Source organism: Mustelus asterias, chromosome 4 (assembly GCF_964213995.1).
Source record: "Mustelus asterias chromosome 4, sMusAst1.hap1.1, whole genome shotgun sequence".
NCBI classification, from domain to species: Eukaryota; Metazoa; Chordata; class Chondrichthyes; order Carcharhiniformes; family Triakidae; genus Mustelus; species Mustelus asterias.
In genome coordinates, this window is record NC_135804.1 from 139,586,360 (window position 1) to 139,607,651 (window position 21,292).

A 21,292-nucleotide genomic window follows, 5' to 3' on the forward strand; every position below is an offset into this window, starting at 1 on the left:
GTCAAGAAAGTCATGTACTGAAGTCCGTTGTTGTAAACCCGTTGGTCTTTAACCTGGTGTTGTTAGATTTCTTACTGTGTTTACCCCAGTCCAACGCCGGCATCTCCACATCCTGAAGTCTCTGGAGCAGGGCTCGAACGCAGGACCTTCCCAGCCAAGACTACTACCACCTGGTTTTACTCTGCCTTACCCATAAAAAGCTAAATAGAAAAGGAAACCAGCTTGGTCAAAGTGTCTCATGGCTCAGTGGGTAAATTGCTCAGAATGATGTGGTACTGAACCATATGGATTAAGAAGGCTCCCAGACTGGAATCCTGGTCTGTAATTAATTGGCTAAACCCAGCTCTCCAAATGACCTCATATCACAGCCACGATTTCTATCCCTGACTACCATCCAGTAAGATAGGCACATTTATCAATGTCTGGTGAGGGCTGGAACATAAGGCCCTGTGAGGCCCAGCTCACTGCCCAGGTTTACACATGAATAAACAGCTGTATAGTTTGCTGTTGCCTGTGCAAGTGTGAATCAACATCTTTAGGAGAATCAGATTTGAATCATCACAGACGTAAGTGCATAACTGATGTGTGACATGGGAGCTGCAAAATCGTTGGATGGAAGTTTAAAACAGCTTGCTGTTCATAGATAATATTTCCGAAATTAGTGGAAGAGCAAGATGTCGGTGAAGCACTGGAATCTTAACTGTTTGGGATTAAAATGCATTTCAAATTGACAAAATATACTTTGCACCGAAATATACTTTGCGCCATTCTTTGGAAAATGCAGCGGCAGAACTCTGTACAGAATTTTTGTTATTCCCTTTATTATTAAAAAAACAAAAACATGATTTAACACGTTTCCAAACATGATTTTCATCCCATCATCTTGAAACTTGCCTTCTAAATAAAATCTCCCATATATCATTAATTCCTCTCTGTGCCTACACAATGTCTTCATCCACTCGGCTGAAGATGGGGGCAAACCTTGGTCTGAGGACCACTGCCTATGTCTGTCTTGAGGAAGTGCCAGGACCCACTCAAACAATGATTCACCTTTTCAATTCTCCATCCTGCAGATAAATACCGTCGGCAGCAATCTCTTGAAATCGAGGATGACGTCTGTCAGGCTTGGTGAGTCTTTTGATGGCCGACCAGCTCAATTCTGGAGTCAGAAGTCTTCTGCTTCACTGGCGAGCTGCTGAGATTTGAAGGACCAGGTAGAGCCATACCAACCAGTTCTCCTCCCAGTCAGTGGTGTTAATGCCTCCGTGCTGTAGAGCAACCTTAAGCATATTCTTATGCCTTTTCCTTTGGCCACCCTTAGAGTGTTGACCAATGGAGAGCTGGGAGAAAAGAACCTGCAAAAGGTGGTGGTTTCTGGGCATCCGGATGCAATGGTGGACCCATCAGAGTTGGTTCCACAGGAACAGAGCTTCAATGTTGATAAACGTAGCTTCATGGAGGATGCTAGCAGTCCTCCCATTTGATCCCCAGGATTCAGCACAACCACCACAGGTGGAAGCTCTCAACGATCATAACATGGCATCGATAGACAGTCCAAGTTTCGCTGTAGTAGAGAAGGATGGTCAAATCAACGCCCTTACAAAGCAGGACCCTTGTGGACTTCCAAAAGTTCTTGTTGTCAAAGACATGTGCCATGTGCTGATATCATAGGGTGCCTTAAACCAACTAAGACATAACAGCAGGATTTAAACCGCACCACTACAACAACTCTGCACTATTATTATTGATTATTCTAAGATATCGTTCACAAAATTCTACTCCAATGATACAATCCAAAAACTATTGCAGAGAGTACACTGAAATAATCAGGAACAGAGCCCAGAAGGCAGCAGAAGCAATTAGGAAGCCACCAGACTAGATTATAAGTAAATGTCGGCAAGACTTGGGAGTGCACACTCATTTTGTATCAAGGCTCTAAATTGGATCTTCTCAGTAAGATCCACTGCAAGTCCAGGCCAGTTTCAAGATTCTTGGGAATGTGTTGTTGGACTCAGCAGTACCTGTCCACAAAATGCAATGATAGCACGACCAAAAGATTCAACACATTTACTAAAAAAAGCCATCAATGACAGTGTTCTTGAATTCACTGGTAACATAAGTTGCCTATCAAACAATATCATGCTTTGAACATAACTATTTCTCTAATTGCTATCATTTAGATCTTTTAGCCACAGCTATTCAGCGTCATACCAGTAAAGACACATGATTGTAAAGGGGTATGCCACATGACGACAGCCCAGCAGGGTTTGACGAAAAATCCTCTCAAAATTGTTTATTTGTTCAAATAGACTCGAATCACTGTAGAAACAAAAACTCATTCTGATTTTAATGTGGTATCATCTTAAAATACAATTTTACCAAAAAATATGCTGTGGTGACTTCAGTGATCATGCCCCGCTGTCCAATTCTAATTATGTAAAAAAATTTGCACCAAGTTTACTGGAAGAATTTCAGAACACACAGTATACAATATCAATCCTCTTCTGCAAAAAGCTCTGCAAAGGAAAGATCTTCACATTCAAAATAAAGGCTTCTCCCTATTCCAAGTGTACTTTGGTCTATAACTGGCAGCCGTGGAATTTAAATTCAGTTAATTAAATAAATCTGGAACTTAAAAGAAAGATAGTCTCTGTAAAAAAAATCCTCAAACCACTGGATTGTTGTAAAAACCTGTTTGGCTTACTAAAGTCCTTCAACCATCCTTCATCATTATAACTTATAGAAATATAGAAAATAGGAACAGGAGTAGGCCATTCGGCTGTTCACTAGGATCATGGCTAATCATCCAACTCAGTAACCTGTTCCTGCTTCACCCCGCTCCAATATCCTATAATCCCTTTAGCTACAAGAGTTATATCTAACTCCTTCCTGAAAACATGCAACATTGGGGTTAATTCTGAACTGCCCTTTGAAATGGCATTGCAAGCCATTCAGTTGCACCAAATCACTATGAAAGACGATAAGAATAAGCCATCTGTTATTGACCAGTGCACCAGACAAGGCAAAGGCCAGTCAAACCTACAAGGTCTTCCTTACTAATATCTGCGTATTTGTGCCAAAAATAGGAAAGCTTGGCATTCATCATTCCAGAATCATATTGGCCAGCTAATATCCCAAACTCCTTTCCCAGAACAGGATAGCACACTCCAGATGGTACACCATCAGGGCGTAGCCCTGGGAGTTCTCAACATTGACTCAAGACTCCAAGAAGTCTTGCAGATCAGGTCAAACATGGGGAAGGAAACTGCCTGCTGATTACCTCCTATCAGCTGATGAATCAGGGCTCCTCCATGTTGAATACCACTTGGAAGAGGCACTGAACATAGAAGGGCACAGAATACACTCCTGGCGGGGAACTTTCAATGTTTGGAGAGGATACAGAAATGATTTACCAGGATGTTGCCTGGTATGGAGGGCATTAGCTATGAGGAGAGGTTGGAGAAACTTGGTTTGTTCTCACTGGAACGACAGAGGTTGAGGGGCAGCCTGATAGAAATCTACAAGATTATGAGGGGCATAGACAGAGTGGATCGTCAGAAGCTTTTTCCCAGGGTGGCAGTGTCAATTACTGGGGGGCATAGGTTTAAGGTGCGAGGGGCAAGGTTTAACGGAGATGTAGGAGGCAAGTTTTTTTTTTACACAGAGGGTGGTGGGTGCCTGGAACTCGCTGCCAGGGGAGGTAGTGGAAGCGAATGCGACTTTTAAAAGGTGTCTTGACAAATACATGAATAGGATGGGAATAGAGGGATATGGTCCCCTGAAGGGTTGGGGGTTTTAGTTCAGTCGGATAGCATGGTCAGTGCAAGTTTGGATGGCCGAAGGGCCTGTTCCTGTGCTGTAATGTTCTTTGCTCATTACCAAGAGTGCTCAGCAGCACCACTAACAACCAAACTGGTCGAGCCATGAAGGACACAGTTGCCCAACTGGGCCTCAGCAGATAGTTTTTAAAAAAAACTCATTGCCCTCATCCTTGCCAATCAACCTACCATAGATGCACTGCCCATGAGAGTTATGGAAGGAGTTATCACACACAGTCTTTTGGGGACCTGGCCATGTCTTCAACGGTAAAGTCACCCTCCATTGTGCTGGGTCGCACTAAAAGAGCTGAAAATTGGACATCACCAGCAGTAGGACTACATTTAACTAGAGTCCATTATTTCATGGTCCAGTACATCCCTCATTCTATCAGGGGATCCATCCCATTTCAATGAGTGCATAAGCGCATACCAGGTGCAGCACCAGGCATAACTAAAACCGTGATGCCAATTTGGTGAAACTACGACAGGGTCATATGCAGTCCCACAGCCAATGGATTAGATGAAAGATCTGCAGGCCTGCCATACCCAGTTATGAATGGCAGTGGATAATTGAAAGATTCTATCAACACCCAGTCCTCAGTGAGAGAGTAGAGCAGAGTGCAAAGGACAAGGCAGAAGCATCTGCAACCACCTTCAATCAGAAGGGCAGAATGGATGATCCAATCACAGAAACCAGTCTTCAAATAGATTGATTCACTCAACATAATATCAAGAAACAGCTGAATGCACTGTATACAAGGTTATGAGCTACAACAACATGCCAGCTTTGCAAAATCTTGTGCATTGGCACTAACTGTGCTATTGGACGAGCTGCTCCAGTACATCTACCATGCTGACATCTGCCTGAAAATGGAAAATTGCCCAGTTACATCCTGCCAAAAAAGGAGAAAAATCAACCCAAACAATTACTGCCCTATCAACCTACTCTCAATCAGCAAGTATTGGGTGTCATTGACAGTGTAATCAAGCAGCACTAACAACCTGCTCACTGACCCTCAATCACATTTTGGTTTAATGTTTTAAATTCTATTTGTGATTTGCTTTTTGGGGCTGCTTTAAGGGGCTGCTCCTTTAATTTGTCCCTCACTTTATTTAACTTAATTTGTTATTTGATTTATTCAAAACAGGAATAACCTGTTCACTGATGCTCAGCTTGGTTTCCGCCAGGATAACTCTGCTTCAGATTTCATTTCAATCTTGATCCAAACAGACAAAAGAGGCGAGGTGAGAGAGTGACTGCCCTTGTCATCAAGGCAGCATCTGACCAAGTGTGGCATCAAGCAGCTCTTGTAAAATTGAAGTCAAATGAGAATTCGGAAGAAAACTAGCCACTGGTTGATGTCATCCCTAGCTCAAAGGAAGATGGTTTGGCCGTTGGAGGTTAACCATCTTAGTTATCACAGAATCATGCAGCGCAGAAGTCCTTCGACCCAATCGAATCAGCACTGACACATTAGAAACACCTGAACTCCCAGCTAATGCCATCTGTCAGCATTTGGCCCACAGCCATGAATGTTGTGCCAAGTGCTCATCCACATACTTTTTAAAGGATGTGAGACAACCTGCCTCCGCCACCCTCCCAGGCGGTACATTCCAGACCTTTACTGCCCTCTGGATAAAAAAAGTCACACCCCCCCCCTAAACCTCCTGCCCCTCACCTTGAACCTATGTCGTCTCGTGACTGACCCTTCAACTAAGAGGAATAGATGCTCCTTATCCACAGTATCCATGTCCCTCAATCAAGTCGTGCTTCAGTCTTCTCTGCTCCAACAAAAACAACCCAAACCTACGCAACCTCTCTTCATAACTTAAGTATTCCATCCCAGGCAGAATCTTGGTGAATCTCCTCTATACCCCCTCCAGTGCAATCACATCCTTCCGATAATTTGGCGACCAGAACTGCGCACAGTACTCTAGCTGTGGCCTCACCAAGTTCTATGCAACTTCAACATGACTTCCCTGCTTTTGTAATCTAGATGTGGAGATGCCGGCGTTGGACTGGGGTAAGCACAGTAAGAAGTCTCACAACACCAGGTTAAAGTCCAACAGGTTTATTTGGCAGCACTGTGCTGCCAAATAAACCTGTTGGACTTTAACCTGGTGTTGTGAGACTTCTTACTTTGTAATCTATGCCTTGATTGATAAAGGCAAGTGTCCCATATGCCTTTTTCACCACCCTACCAACATGTCCTTCTGCTTTCAGAGATTTGTGGACAAACACGCCAAGGTCCCTTTGTTCCACAGAACTTCCTAGTGTCCTACCATTCATTGAACACTTCTAGGACGTCAGCACCTGAGTTCTTCAAGGGAGTGTCCTGGGCCCAACCATGTTCAACTTCTTCATCAATGACAAACCCTCCATCATAAGGTTAGAAACAAGCCATTCAGTCCATTAAATCCACCTATGCTAGTTCTCTATAGTGCAATTCAGTCAATCCCATTCCCCCACTTTATCCCTGTAACCCTATAAGTTTATTTCCCCAACCGCTCCATCCAATTTCTTTTGAAATTATTTGTCATCTCAGTTTTCAAGGCCGGTTCATTACAACCAACTGCAGAAAAATATTCTCCCTCACATCCCCTGCCTCTCTTGCTTATGATCTTAAATCTGTGCCCCCCTGGTTTTTGTACCATCAGCAAATGGGAACAGCTTTTTCTTGTTTACCTTGTTTATCTAAACCTGTCAGGAGAACAACCTCCAACCCTACAGCTACAATTCCTTATCCCTGGTACCAAACTGATAAATTCCCTCTGCACTCTGTCAAGGACCCATATATCCTGTGTGGTGACCAGAACTGGATGCAATTTTCTAATTGTGGCCCAGGCAGAGTTCTAAAAAGATTCAGCATAACATCTTCAATATGTTTTGTCCTCAATACCTCTATTTATGAAGCCCAACATTCCATAAGCTTTGCTAATTACTCCCTCAGTATGTCTTGTCGCATTCAGAAAACTATGCACATGAATCCCCAGGCCTGTCTGTCCCTGCACACTCTTTGGAAATAGGTCATTAAATCTAAATTGCCTCTCCCTGTGACCATTTCTAACAAGTCAGGGTTTAATTGTCACCTTTGACTTCAACATCATTACTATCATCGAATCCTGGTGAATCTCCTCTGCACCCCTTCCAGTGCAGTGCAATCACATCCTTCCGATAATGTGGCGACCAGAACTTCACACAGTACTCCAGCTGTGGCCTCACCAAAGTTCTATGCAACTTCAACATGACTTCCCTGCTTTTGTAATCTATGTCTCGATTGATAAAGGCAAGTGTCCCATCTGCCTACCCAAGGGGTCACCAATGATAGAAACTCCCATGCCATTTATACAGTCATATGCAAAGTAAAACTCCTTTTGCACCTCGGCCTATTACGTTTAAAGCCCAACCTGTACAATGTTGTTCTGAGTCTGATTACTAGATTAATGCCAAATCAGAGGAAGTGTTCCTGATGGACTCTGACTAACATACCATGCAACTGAAACATCATTTCCTCACTGTTACATTCCAACCACCTCACCCCACCCCCAAATCTTGGCGATAAAGGCCAACATCTCATAAATCAGAGGGTACTGCTATTTGTCACTAATGTACCACAAAACCCTGCACATACGAAGATAAAATTAGGTGAAAAGAAATGAAGTCAGGCCTGTACTGCAGTTTAAAGAGGATTGAATTTGAAGTCAATGTCAAGGACACAAATAAAATTCTAGAACATTATTGACAGTTTCACAGGTTATAATTGTGTTGCAACAGATTTCAACCTAATTCAGTTTAACCTACCATGAGACAGAAGAAATGCTTTAATATGCAACTTGCAAGTGAGGGCATGTGTAGGGGAGGCAATGGCCTAGTGATATTATCGCTAGACTATTAATCCAGAAACTCAGTTAATATTCAAGGGACCCGAGTTCGAATCCTGGCATGGCAGATGGTGGAATGTGAATTTAATAAAAAATATCTGCAATTAAGAATCTACTGATGACCATGAAATCAGTCGATTGTCGGAAAAACCCATCTGGTTCACTAATGCCCTTTAGGGAAGGAAATCCGTTGTCCTTATTTTATCTGGTTTGTATGTGATTCCAGAGCCACAGCAATGTGGTTGACTCTCAACTGCCTTTGGGCAACTAAGGATGGGCAACAAATGCTGGCCAGCCAGTGACGCCCAGGTCCCAGGAATGAACAAAAAAGAGAGTCGCAAACAAAACCTTTCTCCAGAAAGGACTAAGACAGGAAACCTCAGAAATTATTCAAAATACAACCAATCCTTTTGCTGTTTTGTGCATTAGTTCTCCTCCTCGTTCCTCTTTGTTGAAAAAGTACTTGAATTTTTAGTTTCCATATTGATATTTCATTGCAATTTTTAAAAACGTCACTTTCATGTCCCTATTCTTTTTAGTAAGAGTTTTAACAACACCAAGTTAAAGTCCAACAAGTTTATTTGGTAGCAAATACCATAAGCTTTCGGAGCGCTGCTCCTTCGTCAGATGGAGTGGAAATGTGCTCTCAAACAGGGCACAGAGACGCAAAATCAAGTTACAGAATATTGATTAGAATGCGAATCCCTACAGCCAGCCAGGTCTTAAAGATACAGACAATGTGGGTGGAGGGAGCATTAAGCACAGGTTAGAGATGTGTATTGTCTTCAGACAGGACAGCCTGCAAGTCCAGAAGGAGCAGTGCTCCGAAAGCTTATGGTATTTGCTACCAAATAAACCTGTTGAACTTTAACCTGGTGTTGTTAAAACTCTTACTGTGTTCACCCCAGTCCAACGCCGGCATCTCCACGTCATGACTACCTATTCTTTTTATACAGATCTATTTCTTCATTCGCCTTATAGCCACGAATTTACTTGTAAATAATGCAATTACCTGTCTCACAATTTGTACCTTGATTGTGGCTCAATTGATAGAAAGTTGTGGATTCAAGTCCTACTCCAGAGATTTGAATAACAAATGCAGGCTGACACTGCATTGCAGCCCTGTTAGAGGCTCTGTCTTCAGGTGAGATATTTAGCCAAGGCCCAAGTCTGCCCCCTCGGGTGGATGTAAAGATCTCATGGCACTATTCCAAAGAGAAAGGAAGTCCTCCCCTGTTTCCTGGTCAATATTTATCCAACAACCAACATCACTAACAAAACAGATCAGCTGTTCATTAGCACATTGCTGGTTAAGGAACATTGCTGCGATGATAGTGTGCTATTGCTATTGATATGGGTACTGCTTACAGATTCAGTTCTGTTCTGCAAGCAGTTGGTGTGTCTGGAAAACATATAGCTCAGATGCTGGAAGAGCAGGATAATTACTCCTTTTAGCCACATAGTGTTTACTAAGAAAGAGCTAAGGGACTTTTGCTCACAAAAAGAAAAAGTCCCTGGGGTTTTGATTAAAGGAATGGAATGTGGGTTCAGGTAGGCAGGATATCATTGTGATGGTGTGGTTCTTGGAGGAGTTAAGTCTGTAGAAGAGAAAACGGCTTTTGAATTCTGACTGGATATTGCTCAAAGATAGAGGTCTACGAGCTGCTCTGAAAATCAGAACCTCTCAAAGTTTTGTTCTGTTTTCACTCCTTATCACAATTATATTTATGGTTCCTAACTGTATTTAAAATGGAATTTTAAATCTGTAAAAGAGTGTTGCTTATAGAACCATAGAAAATTACAGCTCAGAAACAGGCCTTTTGGCCCTTCTTGTCTGTGCTGAACCATTTTTTGCCGAGTCCCACTGACCTGCACTTGGACCATATCCCTCCACACCCCTCTCATCCATGAACCCGTCCAAGTTTTTCTTAAATGTTAAAAGTGACCCCGCATTTACTACTTTATCCGGCAGCTCATTCCACACTCCCACCACTCTCTGCGTGAAGAAGCCCCCCCTAATATTCCCTTTAAACTTTTCTCCTTTCACCCTTAACCCATGCCCTCTGGTTTTTTTCTTCCCGAGCCTCAGCGGAAAAAGCCTGCTTGCATTCACTCTATCTACATAAGAACATAAGAAATAGGAGCAGGAGTAGGCCATCTAGCCCCTCGAGCCTGCCCCGCCATTCAATAAGATCATGGCTGATCTGACGTGGATCAGTACCACTTACCCGCCTGATCCCCATAACCCTTAATTCCCTTACCGATCAGGAATCCATCCATCCGCGCTTTAAACATATTCAGCGAGGTAGCCTCCACCACCTCAGTGGGCAGAGAATTCCAGAGATTCACCACCCTCTGGGAGAAGAAGTTCCTCCTCAACTCTGTCTTAAACCGACCCCCCTTTATTTTGAGGCTGTGTCCTCTAGTTTTAACTTCCTTACTAAGTGGAAAGAATCTCTCCGCCTCCACCCTATCCAGCCCCCGCATTATCTTATAAGTCTCCATAAGATCCCCCCTCATCCTTCTAAACTCCAACGAGTACAAACCCAATCTCCTCAGCCTCTCCTCATAATCCAAACCCCTCATCTCCGGTATCAACCTGATGAACCTTCTCTGCACTCCCTCCAATGCCAATATATCCTTCCTCATATAAGGGGACCAATACTGCACACAGTATTCCAGCTGCGGCCTCACCAATGCCCTGTACAGGTGCATCAAGACATCCCTGCTTTTATATTCTATCCCCTTCGCAATATAGGCCAACATCCCATTTGCCTTCTTGATCACCTGTTGTACCTGCAGACTGGGCTTTTGCGTCTCATGCACAAGGACCCCCAGGTCCCTTTGCACGGTAGCATGTTTTAATTTGTTTCCATTGAGATAGTAATCCCATTTGTTATTATTTCCTCCAAAGTGTATAACCTCGCATTTCTCAACGTTATACTCCATTTGCCATATCCTCGCCCACTCACTCAGCCTGTCCAAATCTCTCTGCAGATCTTCTCCGTCCTCCACACGATTCACTTTTCCACTTATCTTTGTGTCGTCTGCAAACTTCATCAAAATCTTATACACCTCTATCAAATCTCCCCTCAATCTTCTACGCTCCAGGGAATAAAGTCCCAACCTATTCAATCTCTCTCTGTAACTCAGCTTCTCAAGTCCCGGCAACATCCTTGTGAACCTTCTCTGCACTCTTTCAATCTTATTTACATCCTTCCTGTAACTAGGTGACCAATACTGTACACAATACTCCAAATTCGGCCTCACCAATGCCTTATATAACCTTACCATAACACTCCAACTTTTATACTCGATATTCCGATTTATAAAGGCCAATGTACCAAAGGCACTCTTTACGACCCTATCCACCTGTGACGTCACTTTCAGGGAACTCTGTACCTGTATTCCCAGATCCCTCTGTTCAACTGCACTCTTCAGAGTCCTACCATTTACCCTGTACGTTCTTCTTTGGTTTGTCTTATTTGGAACTGAAACAGTGATAAATTAGAAAGTGAAGCTGTTTCCTTTCATTTTTTAAAATATTATTTAACTGTTAATGTTTAAGCTGTTTCCTTTGTCACAGTTAGTAATAAAGCCTGTTTTGATTTTTTTTAAAGTCCCTAATTTGTCAGTGGAATTACTCCTGAAGTGAAGCAAACTACCTTCACATTTGTGTCAAAATAGAAAAATTGTTGGGGTCTGGTCTGGCTTCAGAATATACCTTGGGGTTTGGGCCCAGGACCCCAACACTGCTTTGTGCAAACTGACTGCCATGTTTCTCATAGTACAACTTTACTGGCTGTATATTTCTTTAGGATGTCCTGAAGTGTGAGAGGAGCAAAGTGCTTCCTTTGTTTCTCTCCCTTACTGCCATTTGCAGAAAAGAATGAAAGTTTTAAGCAACTAAGATGGATGGTTAAGAATGTTAACAATGGAGGCTTCTAAATGGGATAGACCAGACTTGTCCAGCAGCCTGTGAGCCAAATGCAGCATTGGAAACCATTCTATGTGGCCTCCAGAGCTAGTTTTCAAAATGCTGGTCAAACAGCTAAGTCAAAGTGGAAGATTCTGCAAAGAGCTATTCCTACAATCATAGCCCATTCCCCTCCTGCGTGTTTGCTGCGAGCCTTTCAGCAGCAAATTTGGGAAAGTAACAGATTCTGACTGGAACATCAGTGGTGGTGAGTAGGCTGGAAAGTGGTTTTCTTTTAGGGGAGACAGCAGGGAACACAAGTGCCAGGGAAGCAGGGAACAAGACTGCCAGTCCTCAGGATCCAAAGTGCCGGGGGCCCTGGGAGAGGCAGGCTGCGAGGCCCAGGAGTGAGACCTCGGTCAGAGGTGAGTGGGTGGATGGGGAAGAAATTGACAGACTTGTGTGGGAGATTGGGTGAATGGGTGGGAGGAAGGGAGAGTTTGTCTGCCTTACTCCCAGTCTCAGGTTCTCACTCTCCCTCATCACACACCAACACACACACACCCAGTAAGTGAGGGAGAATGAGCGAACACTCTGAAAATGGCACACTCTGACCCTCCCACATTAAGGTCATTTTATTATTTATTTTTATAAAATTAATTTCTTGCTATGACATTTCTTTATTTTTGCTCAGTCATATTTTCTTAATACTTTTTTTTGAAATTCATTTTAAAGTTTTGACAAACCTCATCTGAAATTTGCTCAACGGCTACCTTCCTTAAATAAGCACTAAGGAAATTTGGCATGTCAGCTACGACTCTCACCAACCTTTACAGATGTACCATAGAAAGCATTATTTCTGGTTGTATCACAGCTTGGTATGGCTCCTGCTCTGCCCGAGACCTCAAGAAACTACAAAGGGTCATGAATGAAGCCTAGTCCATTACTCAAACCAGTCTCCCACCCACTGACACTGTCTACACTTCCCGCTGCCTCGGCAAAGCAGCCACCATAATTAAGGACCCCACGCAGCTCGGACATGCTCCCTTTCACCTTCTTCCGTCGGGAAAAAGATACAAAAGACTGAGGTCACATACCAACCGACTCAAGAACAGCTTCTTCCCTGCTGCCATCAGACTTTTGAAGGGAACCACCTTGCATTAAGTTGATCTTTCTCTACACCCTAGCTATGACTGTAACACTACATTCTGCACTCTTTCCTTCTCTGTGAATAGTATGCTTGGTCTGCATAGTGTGCAAGAAACAATACTTTTCACTGTATACCAATACATGTGACAATAATAAATCAAATCAAACTTTTACATTCTGTAACATCAGGTTTGTGTACCAATATGGGGACAGATGTGATAAGACCATCCGAACAACTGGAACTTCATTCACTGATGACTGGTCACTTGCCCTGTGTGCCTCATAAGACATGAGTTTTTAAAATTCATTTTTAGGATGTGGGCATCACTGGACCAGCATTTATTGCCCACTCCTTGAACTCAGTGGCTTGCTAGGCCATTTCAGAGGGCAATTAAGAGTAAACCACATTGCTGTGGATCTGGAATCACATGTAGGCCAGAAAAGGTAAGGACAGCAGATTTCCTTCCCTCAGGAACATTAGTCAATGGGAGTGGTTTTTATGGCATCCTTAGACTTTTAATTCCAGATTTTTTTTTTTAAAACCGAATTCAAATTTCACCATCTGCCATGGTGATTAATCCAAACCCAGGTCTCCAGAGCATCACCCCGGTTCTCTGGATTACTAATCCAGTGACAATACTCCACCACTTCCCTTTGACACACACAGGCTCTGGACCTTAAACCACCCAACTCTCAGAAATCTCATAGAATAACTCATAGAAACCCTACAGTGCAGAAGGAGGCCATTCGGCCCATCGAGTCTGCACCGACCACAATCCCACCCAGGCCCTACCCCCACATATTTACCCGCTAATCCACGCATCTCAGAACTCTAAGGGGCAATTTTTAACCTGGCCAATCAACCTAACCCGCACATCTTTGGACTGTGGGAGGAAACCGGAGCACCCGGAGGAAACCCACGCAGACACGAGGAGAATGTGCAAACTCCACACAGACAGTGACCCGAGCCGGGAATCGAACCCGGGACCCTGGAGCTGTGAAGCAGCAGTGCTAACCACTGTGCCACCGTGCCGCCCCTTACCATGTACATATTCTGAAAAAGTTAATTATAACTAACACAACATACAAATACAAGGGGAAGCATACTGCCCCTTCTAGAATATAGACAGTAAACGAGAATTGTTGTTTTTTCATTCATGTGGAGGTTAAATCAATTATTTAGCATGTGATCAGGCTGGCCCAGGTCAGGACTGAACTCTCTCCAAGTGCAAGTTATGAACCTGAGAACATGACTTCCCATGATGGACAGATCTCTAGTTCAGGGCATATTACAAACAATTAATGAGGCTTGAAATCCTAATATCACAGTTCTGTCATTCTGGGGAAATCACATGGGTAATATCCGCTGTTAGACGCAATGGTTCTAATGGTATAAAATAATCTCTAGGGCACTGTGGCTATTGTACAAGAGTTGTTTGGGATTGGATTAATACTGCAAGTCATGCTATAATTTTAAACAAATTCAGAATTAACGTGACAGCTCACATCCTTTGGTCCACTCCTGTTCCTATGTTGGAACTGTTTCTTCTAAAGTAAAATTTAGGGGAAAGTGTTTTAGAAACTACTATTCACTCTTCAACAACTTTTGTTTAAACTTACTACTGTCCTTACCAGTGCCTGCACACCTGAAGTGTCGAGGTCTGAAATGTGTATCTACAGGCAGCAAGTAACAGTGCAAAGTAAGCTCAAAGAATGAACAGTTTACTGCGACTGTCCAAAAATACCAAGACAGGCACAACATCCAAAACAACCTATCTACTTAGTCTTCATAAATTAGCTGCGTCACAGTCATACCCCTGTCACATGAAGATCTTGTTTCCACCATTTTTCTGCCCTTTCCAAAGACAGTGACAGATACTGTGGTGTGGTTTCGTGTATCAGGAGCAAGGACACAGATATTTCTTCCCTCCCACATCTCAGGCCAGTGTGGCCAACCCCAAGATTGTCCGTATTCCAGCTGAGTTCCACTAACTCTCCATAGGCCGAGAGCAGTCCTGGGAACGTTCAAGGTCGCACACCTCAATGCCACACCATCCTTTGCGCTGATGAGGATAATTCATACCCATTCTGCATTTCTCTGCGCTAAATATTACCTGCCACCTCTCTCTCCACTTTCCAAGGATATCCAAACCCTCCTTTACGTTATCCAGTCTACCACCTTCATTAGTTTTGTATTATCTCCAAATTTAGACACTGCTTGTTCCAATATCAAAACAGAAGAGATGCCAAAATAGCTCCCAGTGGGATGGCACTGAAGCATTCTCCCAGACAGATGACAATCCTTTTCCCACCATCCAATCACAAATCAATCTAAGGGTAATTTTACTGATTCATACTCTTTTTTTCCAGCACTCACTTTTCCAGAGCCTCTGTGTCAAAGGTTTTGTTGAAATCCAGTACATAACATCCAATGCCTTACCTATCAAGCTCCTTTCTCATACCCTCAAAAGAAAGCCCACAAGTTAGATTTGACAGACCTCCCCCCTTCAGGAATTTATATTACTTATCGTTTGTGCTTTTGTTGAAATCCAGAAGCTCCCTGACCGCACCTTTAATCAGGGCTTCCATAACTTGATCCACAACGGACAACAGACTCATTGGCCTATAATTTCCCGGGTGACATTTGTTTCCTTTTTAAAATAAATTGCAGTAACATCTGCCTTTCTCCCGGTCTCAGGCACCTCTGTAGAATACAGTGATTTCTGGAGGATGTGTGCTATGCTTCTGACAGCTGCCTTTCTTATTGCCTTTGGAATCCAGCTGCATCTTACCCAGTCTGTGATTTATTCACCTTAGGGTTTGCACAGCTGTTTGGCCACAGGAGCCTGTAACTATTTTTGCCTTTTTACAAAGGAAAGCACAATACAAAGCAAACAAGTGGGAATACACAGGTCAGTCAACATCTGGAGAGAGAGGAGAGAGTTTGTGAAACTACAGGAGCTGCAGCCCTTCAGAACATTCTGATGAAGGTACAAACACAAAATATCCGAACCTACCTTTTCGCTCCAGATGCTGATTGGTTTGCTGTGTATTTCCAGCTCTCCAGCATCTTTGGTATTTCCTCTCAATAAAAGTATTTCCTGTCCACATTTCTTCTCCAAAATGCAAGTTGGCCTTTACTTCCAATAAACCAGTAAGAATCAAAAATAAAAAAGCATCTGAATCATAGAAATCATAGAAATGATTTCTATGATTCAGATGCTTTTTTATTTTTTGATTCTTACTGGTTTATTGGAAGTAAAGGCCAACTTTTACTTTTGTAATGTCACTTTTCTTTGGGTGCAAAGCAAGAAGTTTCAATTAAAAACATAAAATGCGGTGGCTGGTTCGAAAAATAAGAACCTGAGTAACACAAAGGGCGAGGTCTCAACTTCTACCTCCAGACAGTATGGAGTTAATTGATCTTAGCCTTGGCAATGATAGCTTTGATTGCAATGATTGCAAAACTGGTCTCCGTGCCCCTGAATCAGAATATTGGAAAAAGTGGCCACACGGGCGGCACGGTAGCACAGTGGTTAGCACTGCTGCTTCACAGCTCCAGGGTCCCGGGTTCGATTCCCGGCTCGGGTCACTGTCTGTGTGGAGTTTGCACATTCTCCTCGTGTCTGCGTGGGTTTCCTCCGGGTGCTCCGGTTTCCTCCCACAGTCCAAAGATGTGCGGGTTAGGTTGATTGGCCAGGTTAAAAGTTGCCCCTTAGAGTCCTGGGATGTGTAGGTTAGAGGGATTAGCGGGTAAATATGTGGGGGTAGGGCCTGGGTGGGATTGTGGTCGGTGCAGACTCGATGGGCCGAATGGCCTCCTTCTGCACTGTAGGGTTTCTATGATGAAATAAAGATTTTAGATCACTCTGATTTCTGGCTTCCCATCACTTATTATTCTGTGACAATAAAAGCATGTATGTGCGGACAGCATGTAGGTGAAGACAAGAATTAAATAAGCTTCAAAACACTCAATCAAGCAACAGACCAACATGGTTTTAGGGTCATACATGCAGAATAAATTTAAAGCAGAAGTTACTGGAAATATAAACAAAATCTACATCTAGAGAAAGAATAGACATGTTCTGATGTTTCAGGCATGTTATCTTATTCAGCACAAAAACAGATTTGAACATGTTCATTAGATCTCAAATCTGCTGTTAACTGGAAACAAACTCTCCCGTACTTGAAGGACAGACAATCAGTCTGATCTAATGCAAGTGAAACATGGGAAAAGTAGAAAGGGCTGGATGGTACACCATACAGTGTCCAGCATCTTTCTCAGAAACATCAAGAGTTTGCATTATTTTGATTATGGCTGTGTTCTCATTACTAGTGCAATAGCACGACAAGCATCTCCCTCAAGAGGTGGGCATCACTAATACATCTCTATCTCAACTCTGTCTAGCCGCCTTGGTTCCATAACCCTCAACACCCCCAGGTAACAAAAAAAATCTATCAGTCTGAGTTTGCAGGTTCTCAGCCTCAACAGGTTTTATAGGGAGTTGAGATTTCCTCAACATTCTTTATGAAGTGGAGGCAGAGGACATGGTTGAAGTACTAAGTGAATACTTTGTACCTGACTTCATTGAGGAAGAAGATGCTGCCAAAGTCATAGTAGAAGAGGTAGTTGAGACACTGAAAGGGCTAAAAATTGATAAAGAATGTATTAGAAAGACTGGAAAGGAAAACAAATTGTAAATAAAACCTAAAGTTAAATCACAGAAATTTGCATTAACTGATGAGGGAATACTTGAATTGCAAAACACTTCACAGGCAACTAAGTGCCTAGGAATGTGTACTTTGTAGCGTAGTCACAGTTGTGACACAGGAAACACAAGTCAAATTGCACACAACAAGCTTCTACATTGGTTTAACACCTCATCCAAAAGACAGCACCTCCAATTGCAGTTTGCATGTTCTCCTTGTGTCTGCGTGGGTTTCCTCCGGGTGCTCCGGTTTTCTCCCACAGTGCAAAGATGTGCGTGTTAGGTGGATTGGCCGTGCTAAATTGCCCCTTAGTGTCAGGGGGACTAGCTAGGGTAGATGCATGGGGTTATAGGGTTAGGGCCTGGATGGGATTGTGGTCGGTGCAGGCTCGATGGGTGTTTGTAAGGTGTTTGCCACGGCTCAGTTGGCAACAATCTTGCATCTGAATCAGACGGTCTCTCACTACTGCACTGGAATATTAGCCTAGATTTTGTGCTCATGTGCGCAGCGGGGTCAAACACTTAACCGTCTGATTCAGATGCAAGGTCGTTGCCAACTGAGCCGTGGCAAACACCTTACGAAACTGTACATCAACATGCATTATTGCAAGCTATCAGCTCATGATATTTTAAATACTCAGTTATACCACCTGCCCTAAAGCGAGAGGTTACAGACATGTGCAGCAAGTGGGAAGGTTGAAGGCCCCGGTTCCATTCCTTGGACATATATTCACATATCTTAAACCCAGATTTAAACAACTTTGTTAGTTTCATAGAACCCTACAGTGCAGGAGGCCCATCAAGTCTGCATCGACCACAATCCCATCCAGGCCCTATCCCTATAAGAACAAAGAACAGTACAGCACAGGAAACAGGCCCTTCGGCCCTCCAAGCCTGTGCCGCTCCTTGGTCCAACTAGACCAATCGTTTGTATCCCTCCATTCCCAGACTGCTCATGTGACTATCCAGGTAAGTCTTAAACGATGTCAGCGTGCCTGCCTCCACCACCCTACTTGGCAGCGCATTCCAGGCCCCCACCACCCTCTGTGTAAAAAACGTCCCTCTGATGTCTGAGTTATACTTCGCCCCTCTCAGCTTGAGCCCGTGACCCCTCGTGATCGTCAACTCCGACCTGGGAAAAAGCTTCCCACTGTTCACCCTATCTATACCCTTCATAATCTTGTACACCTCTATTAGATCTCCCCTCATTCTCCGTCTTTCCAAGGAGAACAACCCCAGTCTACCCAATCTCTCCTCATAGCTAAGACCCTCCATACCAGGCAACATCCTGGTAAACCTTCTCTGCACTCTCTCTAATGCCTCCACGTCCTTCTGGTAGTGCGGCGACCAGAACTGGACGCAGTACTCCAAATGTGGCCTAACCAGCGTTCTATATAGCTGCATCATCAGACTCCAGCTTTTATACTCTATACCCCGTCCTATAAAGGCAAGCATACCATATGCCTTCTTCACCACTTTCTCCACCTGTGTTGCCACCTTCAAGGATTTGTGGACTTGCACACCTAGGTCCCTCTGTGTTTCTATACTCCTGATGACTCTGCCATTTATTGTATAACTCCTCCCTACATTAGTTCTTCCAAAATGCATCACTTCGCATTTATCCGGATTAAACTCCATCTGCCACCTCTCCGCCCAATTTTCCAGCCCATCTATATCCTGCTGTATTGCCCGACAATGCTCTTCGCTATCCGCAATTCCAGCCATCTTCGTGTCATCCGCAAACTTGCTGATTACACCAGTTACACCTTCTTCCAAATCATTTATATATATATCACAAATAGCAGAGGTCCCAGTACAGAGCCCTGCGGAACACCACTGGTCACAGACCTCCAGCTGGAAAAAGACCCTTCGACTACTACCCTCTGTCTCCTATGGCCAAGCCAGTTCTCCACCCATCTAGCCACTTCTCCTTGTATCCCATGAGCCTTAACCTTCTTAACCAACCTGCCATGTGGGACTTTGTCAAATGCCTTACTGAAATCCATATAGACAACATCCACAACCCTTCCTTCATCAACCGTTTTTGTCACTTCCTCAAAAATCTCCACCAAATTTGTAAGGCCACCAAATACCCCCATGCATTTACCCTAGCTAGTCCCCCTGACACTAAGGGGCAATTTAGCATGGCCAATCCACCTAACCCGCACATCTTTGGACTGTGGGAGAAAACCGGAGCACCCGGAGGAAACCCACGCAGACACAGGGAGAACATGCAAACTTCACACAGTGACCCAAACTGGGAACAAACCTGGGTCCCTGGTGCTGAGAGACAGCAGTGCTAACCACTGTGCCACCGTGCCGCCTTTTATGTTGCTCATATGATTCGCATTCACTACACTGAAAACACAACACACGAGCATTCGGAAACAACGTATTTGACAGTGACCACAGCAAAGTGTAGCTTTGTCTGTAGCTCTGTAATGCTAAGAGAATTTAACTTATGTCCTTATCTTATTTGAAAGCGTAAGCAATAATTTTGCAGGAAAGACAAAGCAAGAAAAACGTCATTTATGCAAGACCCTATATTTAACCTGATCAAATCCTTCAAAGTCAACCTCAACAGATTTTTGAATGCTCCAACATCCAATGGTTCCAAGTCGATGGATCAAAGCTGTACAATCTTAGATATTGTAGGAGCTCCTCAATTAGCTTGGTTGGAAAATGAAGAGCCTTGTGTGGTATGCAACCAGAGAGCAAGGAGACCACAAGGTTGACCCCAACTCTGCAGATTCAGCTGATCTCATCCAGGGAGCAGCTGGGACTCAATGACTGACCTCGGTGCCGAGAAGCCAAGGGGAAAAAAATAGCTGGATTTCCTGCTCTTGGTAAGACCATAAGATATAGGAACAGAATTAGGCCATTCGGCCCATCTTGATCATCAAGACATATACACATATATTGGATCATGTAAGTGATCTGTGATGCCTATGATGGAATGGCTCACCTCCGGCTTGGAGAAAGAACTTATGAAGTAACAGCATTACTACCAGCATCCAGTCCACCATTCCTCAGTACAGGAGTGATTTCGTTGCAAAAATCATTAAAACTTGCAAACACCACTTTTATTTAAAAAATACAACAGTAGTCCCTTATCCTAAACACTTTAAAAACAAAAACCAAAGCAAAGCAGCCAAAACTTGCTGGATCCCACATGTTAGAATATGTAGGGCTTTTGTGTTTCTCAAACACCTTATTAGCCTTTGGTGTGCTGAATGTTAGCCATTTTAAGGCATGCATATCACACCTAAACATCAACAATGCTTTTTATAGCTACAATTATGGATAAACTGCCACAACACTGTGACAGTTTTAAAATAAACACCCTATTTAGGCTTCAATACTCCTGAACTGATAACAAGTAGACAAAAAGAGCCCAACCACAAGGAATAAATAAATATAATGTATGCCAGATTGTCAAAAGCACAATCAACCAAAAACAAAATTGACATTTAGCCTTCTCTCACATTTAATAGAACTGTGCCAACCCAGAAAGTGGAGGGAATATATATCAGCCACTGAGAAAAGTTTAAAGTTTATTTATTGTCACAAGTAGGTTTACATTAACACTACAATGAAGTTACCGTGAAAATCCCTTAATTGCCACACTCCAGCACCTGCTCAGGTACACCAAAGGAGAATTTAGTATGACCAAATGCACCTAACCAGCACGTCTTTTGGACTGTGGGAGGAAAGTGGAGCACCCGGAGGAAACCCACACAGACACGGGGAGGACGTGCAGACTCCAGACAGACAGTGACCCGAGCCGGGAATCAAACACAGGTCTCTGGTGCTGTGAG

General features: G+C 43.4%; 1 protein-coding gene across 4 annotated transcripts in view; it reads right to left on the reverse strand.

Moving 5' to 3' along the window:
* Positions 1-21,292, reverse strand: part of mtm1 (myotubularin 1) — a 113,365-nt gene that overhangs the window by 91,505 nt on the left and 568 nt on the right. For 2 of the 4 annotated variants that reach the window (XM_078211797.1, XM_078211798.1), the window contains exon 2: positions 17,345-17,412. The exons of the other annotated variants lie outside the window; for them this stretch is intronic. The gene's annotated coding sequence lies outside the window, so the exon portion shown is untranslated. The remainder of the gene's footprint in view (positions 1-17,344; positions 17,413-21,292) is intronic. 4 annotated transcript variants of the gene reach the window in all.